At 40.1% G+C, this 11,370-nt stretch overlaps 1 pseudogene; it reads left to right on the forward strand.

The window, feature by feature from the left end:
* The first annotated feature begins 1,535 nt into the window (after positions 1–1,535).
* Positions 1,536–2,481, forward strand: LOC113445091 (zinc finger MYM-type protein 6-like; annotated as a pseudogene).
* The last annotated feature ends 8,889 nt before the right edge of the window (positions 2,482–11,370 follow it).

An 11,370-nucleotide genomic window follows, 5' to 3' on the forward strand; every position in this document is an offset into this window, starting at 1 on the left:
AGCAAAGCTTTATTTTCTCCAAGATATATATATGCATTTTGCTTTCAACTGACTTGTGTTTTCTCTTTGCTCTACCAACATGTCCTTTTCTTTAGCCCTCCCCTCTTCAATTTATGGGTAATAAACAGATGGTTTAAGCTGCTTTTCGATTTTGTAATCTCCAGTCCCCTCAATTCCATATTGTTGACATCAAAATTACTCGGCCAATCTGTAGTATCAGAGGACAAAAACTAATTATCCGTATAAACTCTGTGACATATCTCTGCCCAGATTCATATGACATCAGGCAACTGCTTTAACAATTCTCACATTACAACAGCTTACTGAGCCAATTATACTCATACCAGTCATGCCTTTCACCCTTGCTATGATGGGTTACAAAGGGTCAAACAGGACCTTATATATGCAGATCGTGTTCCATACTGCTTAGAGTAAGCCTTAGGAAGTGAGAAGAGTGGATCAGATCCAATGAACATGACTTCTTGGCTTGGACTAATCTAAGCAGCAAAACTAATCCTGCTTGATCTATTTCTAAGTTCACATTTATTGGACTGCTTATTCTTGTTTGGATTTGCTGGTAGTCATTTTAGTGAGAAATCTGTCTGAAATGCAGCCCTTTGTAAAATCTTAAAGGAGTGCAGAAAGCAGCTGCATCCAAACCACAGTCTGTGACGATTTCACCTTTTCCATACTAAGCACAGAAAAATGCCCTGGTTTTTTTTCCCCCAAAACTGCAAGCCCTGATACAAATGATCTAATACTTGATCAATTCAAGCAAGCAACTACTGCTTTGCACAAGCTTTCAGAAATGATTACCAACATCAGCTCTTGCCTCTTTATTGCTGTTTCCCCCCCACACACACACTCTTTCCCAGTGATTGTGTAGAATAAGCACATTCTCTGCCAATGTGTAACCCCTCCTTCCTGCAGTATCCATACAAATAGCACTGCTTTCAATAGAAAACCAAGAGACATTGTATGCACCATTTAGGGCAGTGGTTCTTAACCTGGCGATATTGCCCCCCAAGGGGCAATTTTGTTTTTCAGGGGGCCGATGGAATAAAAAGGGGTGACATGGGGGCAAAGGAACAGAAGGGGGTGATATGGGGGCAATGGAGCAAGAAGTTTGGGGGACATTTTTGAGACTTTTTTCATACAGTGAACCGCTGTATATGTCATACAAAAACATCAGATTGCTTGCTATTAATGGATTGAACTGTGTTTTAAAATGTTCCTTCAGCTAGCTTCAGTACAGAATGCCGTACATATGTGAATGCACGTTGCTCATCTTCATACACATTGCGCAGCAGCCTCTATCACTCTACCCATACAGTGGCGCACCATTGGCCAGAATGGGCAGGGATGGAGGGGTGAGCGCTTCTTTTGAAACATTGCATGCTGAGTGGCTGTCCCCTGTGATGTCAACATAACTGTTGAAACTAGGTTTATCGACGTCCACGTGTGTTTTATAGTGTTCCAGTGCAGTTGAAAATTTAATTTGCAGTTAGTGCCTTTCATTTTGAAGACCTCTCAACATGGCCGAGAAGAGGAAGTGTCGCCAATATCGATGAAATACCTAAAATTGGGATTCATTCCATCTCCTTCCAATGTAGAGCTTCCGTTTTGTCTTCTTTGTGAGAAAACATTTTCAAATGAAGCGATGAAGCCTTCCCAACTGAAAGACCATTTGATAAGAATTCATTCGGATAAAGCCAACAAACCAGTATCATTTCCCAATCCTTAAAGGCCAAGTTTGAGGGTTGCAGCACTGTTGAGAAGTTATTTGGAAAATCATCACTCAATGCCGACAAGGGGCTCATTTGTTCCTATGAAGTATTTTTGTTGATAGCAAAATGTGGCAAACCTCACACTATCGGAGAAATGCTGATTTTACCAGCAGTGAAACAGATTGTTGCCACCATGTTGGGGACCAGTGCAAGCACTGTCATGCAATCGATTCCTTTGAGCAATGACACCGTATCAAAAATAATTGATGAAATGGCTGATGTGGAAGAAAGGCTTATTGACACCTTGAAAAGTACAGAATTCGTGATGCAGATTGATGAGTCAACGATTCGTGAAAATGAAGCCTTGTCATTGGCTTATGTCCGTTTTATCAGTGGAAATGAAGAGATCGGAGAAGAACTGTTATTTGCTCACAATTTAGCCACCGACACAAAAGGTTCTTTGATATTTAAAAAGGTTGAAGAGTTTTTTAATGAGAAAAACATCCCTTTGAGAAACGTGGCACATGCAATCGACGGAGCTGTATCCATGGTTGGATGATATCGCAGATTTCAAGCTCATCTAAAATTGGTGGTACCTGGAGTTATGACTGTCCATTGCATCATTCATAGACAGCACCTTGTCTCAAAAAAATTGAGTGGCTGTTTGTATGAGTCTATACATTACATCATTAACGCTGTGAATAAAATTAAGTCAAATGCCTTTGAACAACCAACTTTTTCACAAGCTTTGTGAAGAAAATGATGAGGAGTTTGAATGTCTCCTTTTGCACACCGAAGTAAGATGGCTTTCAAAAGGAAAGTGTTTGCGGTGATTCCATGAACTTTTTGACACAGGGTTCGAATTTCTTGAATCCATTGATCCAAGTCTAAGCAGTTCTCTTAAACTTCGATGTCTGGATGTAGCTTATCTTGCTGATATTTTTGACAAGCTGAATGAAGTGAACGTAAAGCTTCAAGGAGATAAAATCAATTTTCTTAAGGCCAAAGGAGTAATCTGCTCATTTATTTCCAAATTGGACTTCCTTGCAAGCAACATGAGTCACCAGGAGCTGTATCAGTTCCCAAGCCTTGGTAATGAACGTCAATTTCAAGCAGAAGATTTGGACATTTTTTGCTGCCACTTGAAGCAACTAAAAGAAGATATGGAAACCAGATTCTATGATCTGATAAATCTGGAAGTGCCAACTTGGGTGCTAAATCCTTTCAACAGCAGACTTTGCACAACCTCATCCCAAACTGCAAGAGCCACTGACAGATCTGAAATACAACTATGAAGCCCAATCACATTTTCAGAGTTATGGCTACAAAGCTTTTTGGGTGAAAATGAGGAACACTTACCCAATATTGTGGGAGGAAGTTAAGTTGCTTCTTTTAGCCTTTCCTTCCACTTACTTAGTGGAGAGGGGCTTCAGCGCTGTCCAACAGATCCTTTCTAAGTCAAGGAACATGTTGAAGATCACTGAGCACGGTGATTTAAGAATGAGATTAACAAAAATGGTTCCAGACATCAAGAAATTGGCATCAGCTCACCAAGCACAAGGCAGCCGTTGATGTTCTTTTTTTTGATTTTTGTGTACATACATTTTCTTTGTTAATAATTGTCTCAGCTCTTATCGTTGTATTTGCTTGCATTGGATTTCACGTTCCAGTTTGAGTTTTCGGATTCATTTTTGAATTCTTGTTGTGTTCTGTAAAACATTTTGTGTGTCTCTTTATATTGTACTTTTTAATGTGCACTCCAGTTCAATATTATATTTTAGTTTCTCAGTTTTATGGTTTCAATTTTTTTTGTGTGCTCTTCGTGTAAACTTTTTGTGTAGATATATATATATATATATATATATATATATATATATATATATATATATATATATATATATATATGTTTTCTGAGGTTCTCATGGTATTTATATGTGGATCTTTGGTTGTTCGGGTTTCTCCCGCGTAAGATTCGAAGTATCTAGGCAGCGTTTCGATGAAGTCTCATTCATCATCTTCAGGCTTCTGTCTCCGGCTCTGTGCTTTTCAGAGTAATGTGAGATTGCAGCTGCTTCCTCCTTTAACTGCCAGTGGGGTGGGACTTGATTGGGTGGGGGCTTGGCTGTGTTCTGATTGGGTGGGGGTGTGTTCTCATTGGTAGGGGTTTGGTTGTGTTCTGATTGGTTGGGGGTTAGCCGTGTTCTGATTGGTTGCAGGCGTGTTCTGTTCAGGTGGGGGCTTGGCTGTGCTCCGGTTAGTCTTAGTTGCTGGGGATTTGAGCTGGTGAGTTGTGATCTTGCTGTTTGGCTTCTAGTTCGTGGTCCTGTTGCATCTTCATAGTGGGTGTCGGTTTGCTTCATGTATGGCTCGGAGGGTTTGAAGTGGGTAGTGATGCAGCTGTAGTGCAGCTTCTGGTCCATGGTCGTGTCTCATCTTCTGAGTGGGTGAGAGTCTGTTTTCTACATGGAAGTGTGGTGGTGGCATCTTGTGTGGCTCTCATGGGTGTGGGTCTGGTGTCCTTCTTCATGTTAGGTACTCGTCTGTTCATGAGGCGGGTTTCCAAATGGCTGGAAGGCGGGAAGTGTCATCTCGTTTGTTCATGCTGTGTGGGCGTTTTCTATCTCTATGGCTTCTCTGATTATTCTGCTGTTGAAGTGTTCGGTTTTGGCGATAGTTCTGGTGTTTTTAAAATCAATTTCATGTCCTGTGGCTTTGAGGTGTTGGACCAGGGAAGAGGTCGTTTCTTCTTTTTGATTGAGTTCTTATGTTCTTCAATGCGTGCATTTATTCTTCTGTTAGTTTGTCCAATGTATGTGGTAGGGCAGGCAGTGCAGGGGATTTCGTATACTCCTTGGTTTTCTAATTCGATTTTGTCTTTGGGGTTTCTTAGGATGGTGGATATTTTTCTGTTTGTGCAGAATGCTGTTTTGATGTTGTGTTTTTGGAGGATCTTGCTGATTTTGTCTGTAGTGCCTTTTATATATGGGAGGAGGGCTTTGCCGTTTTCTTGTTCTCTGTCTTGGATTTTGGTTGGGGTTTCTTTTTGGATTAGGTGGGTAATCTTCTTTCTTTGGAATCCATCACCAACGTACTTACAGCCAATGGATTCCAAAGAAAGAAGATTACCCACCTAATCCAAAAAGAAACCCCAACCAAAATCCAAGACAGAGAACAAGAAAACGGCAAAGCCCTCCTCCCATATATAAAAGGCACTACAGACAAAATCAGCAAGATCCTCCAAAAACACAACATCAAAACAGCATTCTGCACAAACAGAAAAATATCCACCATCCTAAGAAACCCCAAAGACAAAATCGAATTAGAAAACCAAGGAGTATACGAAATCCCTGCACTGCCTGCCCTACCACATACATTGGACAAACTAACAGAAGAATAAATGCACGCATTGAAGAACATAAGAACTCAATCAAAAAGAAGAAACGACCTCTTCCCTGGTCCAACACCTCAAAGCCACAGGACATGAAATTGATTTTAAAAACACCAGAACTATCGCCAAAACCGAACACTTCAACAGCAGAATAATCAGAGAAGCCATAGAGATAGAAAAACGCCCACACAGCATGAACAAACGAGATGACACTTCCCGCCTTCCAGCCATTTGGAAACCCGCCCTCATGAACAGACAGTACCTAACATGAAGAAGGACACCAGACCCACACCCATGAGAGCCACACAAGATGCCACCACCACACTTCCATGTAGAAAACAGACTCTCACCCACTCAGAAGATGAGACACGACCATGGACCAGAAGCTGCACTACAGCTGCATCACTACCCACTTCAAACCCCTCCGAGCCATACATGAAGCAAACCGACACCCACTATGAAGATGCAACAGGACCACGAACTAGAAGCCAAACAGCAAGATCACAACTCACCAGCTCAAATCCCCCAGCAACTAAGACTAACCGGAGCACAGCCAAGCCCCCACCTGAACAGAACACGCCTGCAACCAATCAGAACACGGCTAACCCCCAACCAATCAGAACACAACCAAACCCCTACCAATGAGAACACACCCCCACCCAATCAGAACACAGCCAAGCCCCCACCCAATCAAGTCCCACCCCACTGGCAGTTAAAAGGAGGAAGCAGCTGCAATCTCACATTACTCTGAAAAGCACAGAGCCGGAGACAGAAGCCTGAAGATGATGAATGAGACTTCATCGAAACGTTGCCTAGATACTTGAATCTTACGCGGAGAAAACCCAACAACCAAAGATCCATATATATATATATATATATATATATATATATATATATATATATATATATATATATATATATATATATATATATATATATATATATATATTTTTCCTTCAGTTTAGGCATTAAATTTGTTGTTCTGATTTTTGTTGCTTTCCTTCTGTAAAAATTTTCTTTGTGTCTTTTTAACCCTTTTTACAGTGTGCATGAATATCTATTTTCCTCGAATCTTAATTTAATTTCAGAGTTTTCGTCTTGAAATCTTTAGTTCCTGCATTGCGGTTTGTTCTTATGACCTTTTTATATGTCTTTTTGCATCTTATAATTCACTTGTAATTAAATCATTAAATGTTACTGTTTTGGGGGGGGGCATTTCATTTTCTTGCAACTGAATTTTGTTTTCAGTGGTCATTGCATTTAAATGTCTTGAATAAATAAGATAATAATGAAATACTGGTATCACGAAGTTTGGGAGTAAAGTGATGGGTGGCATCAGAATTTTTCACACAGTTGAGATATGGGAAAAAGACTGGAAATAAATTATTTGCATCGATATGTCCTGATGACAATTTTAAAGAAAACAAAAAAATGTGTTTGCATAAATTGAAGAATTATTTCCCTGTGTTGTGATTGAGAGGTTATGTTAGGGGAGAGGGGTGATGATAACTTCCTCAATGGCTCAAGGGGGCGATTCTTTCAGAAAGGTTAAGAACCACTGATTTAGGGCTTAACAGCATTAGATGCTGGCAATTATTCCTTGCAGAAACCACTGGTAATATTAATCTCTTCATGGCTTTGTACTTCAAACATGCAATGTTCTTCCACTAAAGTGCATAAAATGTTCTTATCGAATGTTTCCTTAACTAAAGCCTTTACTTCTCTTGAATGCTATTTAGGAAGTATTCAAAAAGAACGTATAAGCTTGTATACCTATAAAATATGGATTGACTGTGTTTAAACTGCGTGTAGGCAAAACCCAATACAAGACTGGCATTACGGATGTTTAATTCTAGACATTTTAGCTCTACAAACAACAGCTAGCTGTGTTTTCTCCCACTGTCATTTCTATAGGATTTGTAAGGTCTTTAATACTAATACTACTAATTTATTTTTCAATGTTCTTAGTAATCTTTACAACACATTGCCAAAACAAGATAGAATGTAACACTTGGTTTTGTTTTTTTTAAGTAGGATATCCTAGTTCCCCAAACCCCAAAAACTTTAACTTTAGACTGTCTACTATTGACCTCACCCCTTTCCTAAGAGGTCTATAGTGGGTGTGTATAAGCACACCAATGTGCCTACTGTCCCTGTCTTACTGTTTTTTAAAAATATGTATCCATTTCATGTATTCATAACTATGTTTATACTTATACCTGTTATCTTATAATCGCTTGACAAAATAAATAAAATATAATGATATTATGTAAGTTAGATGTGACACAGAGGTTAAGATTTTAAGCATATTGCTCATTCTCATAGTTCTACTCTGGTGGGGACACTAAATTAAAACCAAGTCTAAATTAAGACTTGGTTTTACAAGAAATACAAGAGCTTAGTAGCTGTCCTCTTTTCTCCTCTTCCAATACTGTTGTGATAAGAAAGCTGAACGATTCTATTCACCCTTTAAGTTTAACCACACTGTACTGTATTATTTGAACAGGATCTTCATTAATCTGAACAACTTTGAGCTAAAATGAAATATGAAAAAAAAATGAAAGTGGAAACTCCTAAATGACTTTTGTCAGCTTCCCTCCAGAGGAGGAAGGGTTAGCATTAATTAATTAGCATTAGCAAGAAGCTATTATGCCATTGCTACAACTAATACAACCAGTTAAATTAGCACTAGCCAATTACAAAAGTGGCAAAGAAGGTAGGATTTGTGGTATAGCACCAAAACATACATTTTTTTCCCTTTCTTCTCCTTGTCCCTTCCTGCTGGACAAGGATGCTGGGGCTTCCTCTCTTCAGTATTTGCTTCAATGTTGTACTACTGGCTTGGATGAAGAGGTGGAAAATATATTTATCAAATAAGTGGATGATACCAAGTTGGATTCAAAATAGTTGATATTGATAGGTTAACAATAACAAATAAGTAACTGAATGAAACTTAACACAGGGAAAAGCAACAAAGAAGTGCAGAGGTAGAAGATGGGAATGCTTTCCTTCTACTCATGAAAAATATCTTGAAATAAATGAAATACAAACTAGCAGTATGATGTGGCTTTAGAAAAGACATGTGTTTTGAGTCCATATCAATTGAGGCTTATTTTCCAAGCCATGGGAAATAATAATTACACTTTATTCTGCTGTCGTCTGACTCCATCTCAATAACTGATCTGTTTTAGGCACCACGTTTTAAGAAAGAAAAATTGGACCAGGTTCACAGAAGGAGAACAGAGGTGATTCTAGGCCTAGAAGTTAAGTCCTGTGAAGAGAGATCAAAGAGGTATATTTAGCCTTGAGAAAAAAGATGACTGATGGAGGATATGATAGCAATATTCAAGTAGGAAATTCATACAGAAGATCAAGGCCTCTCTTCTGTTGTCCAGAGGGTAATACATGGAATAATGGATTTTAAGTTACAGAAGGACATTGTGTAAGTGAATACTAAAATGTCTGTCAGTGTATATGTCTGGGCAAATACGCAGGTATATTCTTAACAATAAAAGCAGTTCAGTAATGAAATCAGTTACCCTGACAGCTGGTTGGGTTTCCTTCCCTGGATTTGTTGAAGTGCAGGCTAAGCAACCATCTGTTGGGAACCCTAATTTGGATTCCTGCACTGAGCCAGTGATTGGTCTCTGTGGTCTAAATGCAACTTCTACTTCTGTGATCCTATGCCTACAAAGGCATTCTACATCTATGCCCTCAATTCACCAATGTCATCTATCAAGACCTCTGAAAGGGCCTTCTCTGTCACAGCACCTGCTCTCTGCAACAGTCTCCATCAAGAGATCTGTAAAGCTCACACTGTGATGACGGTCCAAAAGACATTACAAAGTTGGCTATTATCCCAAGCATTGGGGTAGGGTGGTTGGTGATTCTTTGTAAGATTTATTAAGAGGGATGGATGGATGGATGGATGGATGGGAGAGAAGAAGGAAAGGAGGAAGAAGAGAGGGAGGGAGGGAGGGAGGGAGGGAGGGAGGGAGGGAGGAAGGAAGGAAGGAAGGAAGGAAGGAAGGAAGGAAGGAAGGAAGGAAGGAAGGAAGGAAGGAAGGAAGGAAGGAAAAATCCTAGCATTTTCTATGATGGACAACCAAAAGGATACCAAACGACCTTTCTCTTTGGAAAATCTGAAGCCCAAGACACTGGAGATATAATAAACTAGGAATTCTTACAAAAGGGAAAAGAATCACAGTGTTTCAAAAGCTAAAGAATAACCTACTGTTTTTCTGGGACTTCAACTGAGCCAGAACCAAATTGTTTCAGCTCTCAGAGACAGTCAACGTTATGGAATAGCAAGGATGCAGAAACATTTTTGAACTGGCAGTCTTTGATGGAGGTGCTCAGACACCAAGATTTCTTATCTTCCAGTTTTGGATTATAGAACTTTACAACTAAGAATTGACATCAGCTTGATGGCACATAATCAATCAGTCAATAAATTATCCTATTGCCTTATATAGATGGTAGCCATCATTTGTCCTACTGGGGTTTTCACAGAACATAGGCACACCTGGAAATTATATTTCAGCTGAATAGAGCCTCTTCATCTTGTTCATTTGTTCATGTTTAATTCCTTTACAGAAACAAGCTTAAAAATATAGAGCAAGGGAAATGCAGGGCCAGAAGTCAAGAAAAGCAGTTTGGTCCTCCCTGATCTCTCAAAAAACAAGTGAGCAGAAGTCACTGATGATAATCAGGCAACCCATTTTTTCTCAGCCTCTGAAAACCAGCAAAAGGATAAACAATGGCTTATCCTGTTGATGAGATTCTTAGTGACAGCAGGAGTTAATGTTTAACTTCAAAGGAGGGAGATAGTATGGCAAATCATTAAAAAAAATCATTTCCCCTCCCCCAACAAACTTTCTCCATTGTTGAGTAGCAGCCACAGTTTAATATCTCAAATTATGTTTAACCATAAGACCATGTTATGATCATTACTAAGGTGAGTTTTTCCTTTTAGTTCCAAAGATCAGTGGTGGGATTAAAAATTTTTTACTACTGGTTCTGTGGGTGTGGCTTGGTGGGCATGGCATGACTTGGTGGGTGTGGCTTGGTGGGCGTGGCAAGGAAAGGATACTGCAAAATCCCCATTCCCTCCCTGCTTTCCAGCTCTGTTCTCCTGTGCAGGGCAACAAAAGAAGACACAGCCGATCAGTTGAGACTCCATGGGAGGCAGAGAATAGATGAGGGCGGGGCCAGTCAGAGGTAGCATTTGCCGGTTCTCCAAAGTACTCAAAATTTCTGCTACCAGTTCTCCAGAACTGGTCAGAATCTGCTGAATACCACCTCTGCCAAAGATGGCTTTTTTTTTCAAGAGGCAGTTGGACAGTTTTTCAGAGCTAAAGTTTTTCAGAGCTTCTTGGATGAGAAGCGAAACATCTTTAAAGAAAAAGCAGAAAGCCCAGTTGCCTCTTGAAAAAAAAAAGGCACTTTTGGGACAACCATGACCAGGATGACTGAGAATCTCCATAGACATTTGTCATTTAGATGTAGGAAAACCACTATCCATAGGAAGAAGACGGGGAGGGCCCTTGTTTTTTAAAGTCTAAAGCATGTGTTGATGTGCTTCTGGTGGAGAGGGCTTCAACTTTTCCACCCACCACTCCTCCTGAATTTAACTCATGAGACATATGCAGGGAAGCCCTCAACTTACCATCAACTATTTATCCATTTGAAGTTACAGTGATCCTGAAAAAAGAGACTTACCACTGGCACTCAGATGTACAACCATCATAGCACTCCCAGCGTCACATAATCAAAATCCATGTGCTTGGCAAATGGCATGTGTTTTGGATGGTTGCAGATCAGAATTTGCAACTTTCCCAGCCAGCTTCTGACAAGCAAAAACAATGGGGAAGCCAGGTTTGCTGAAGGACCGTTTGGTTCATTTAACAACAGTGATTCGCTCAACTGTCCTGGCAAAAATTTTTATAAAACCAGGGTGTGTCACTTAACAACCACTTTGCTTAACACTCAAAATTCTGGTCTCAAATGTGGTTGTAAGCATGAGGATTACCTGTGCACTTCTGGGGCCAGGACAATCTGGGAGTCGGGTGCTGCCTCCAGAGCCTTCGGAGTCTGGCAGCACCGAGGTAGAAGATTCACAGAGCTGCTAGAAGGCGAGAGCAGCTGAAATAAAAGGGGTGATTTGGGAGTAAGGCTGGGAGGTGATTGCTCTTCCCCCCCAAAAAAGGACAGGCAAAGATGATGAAACCTTTGCAGGAAGCAAAGTCGTTCGTT

The sequence above is a fragment of the Pseudonaja textilis genome, chromosome 5, assembly GCF_049901715.1.
Source record: "Pseudonaja textilis isolate UNSWEBS1 chromosome 5, rPseTex1.2, whole genome shotgun sequence".
Lineage (NCBI taxonomy): Eukaryota > Metazoa > Chordata > Lepidosauria > Squamata > Elapidae > Pseudonaja > Pseudonaja textilis.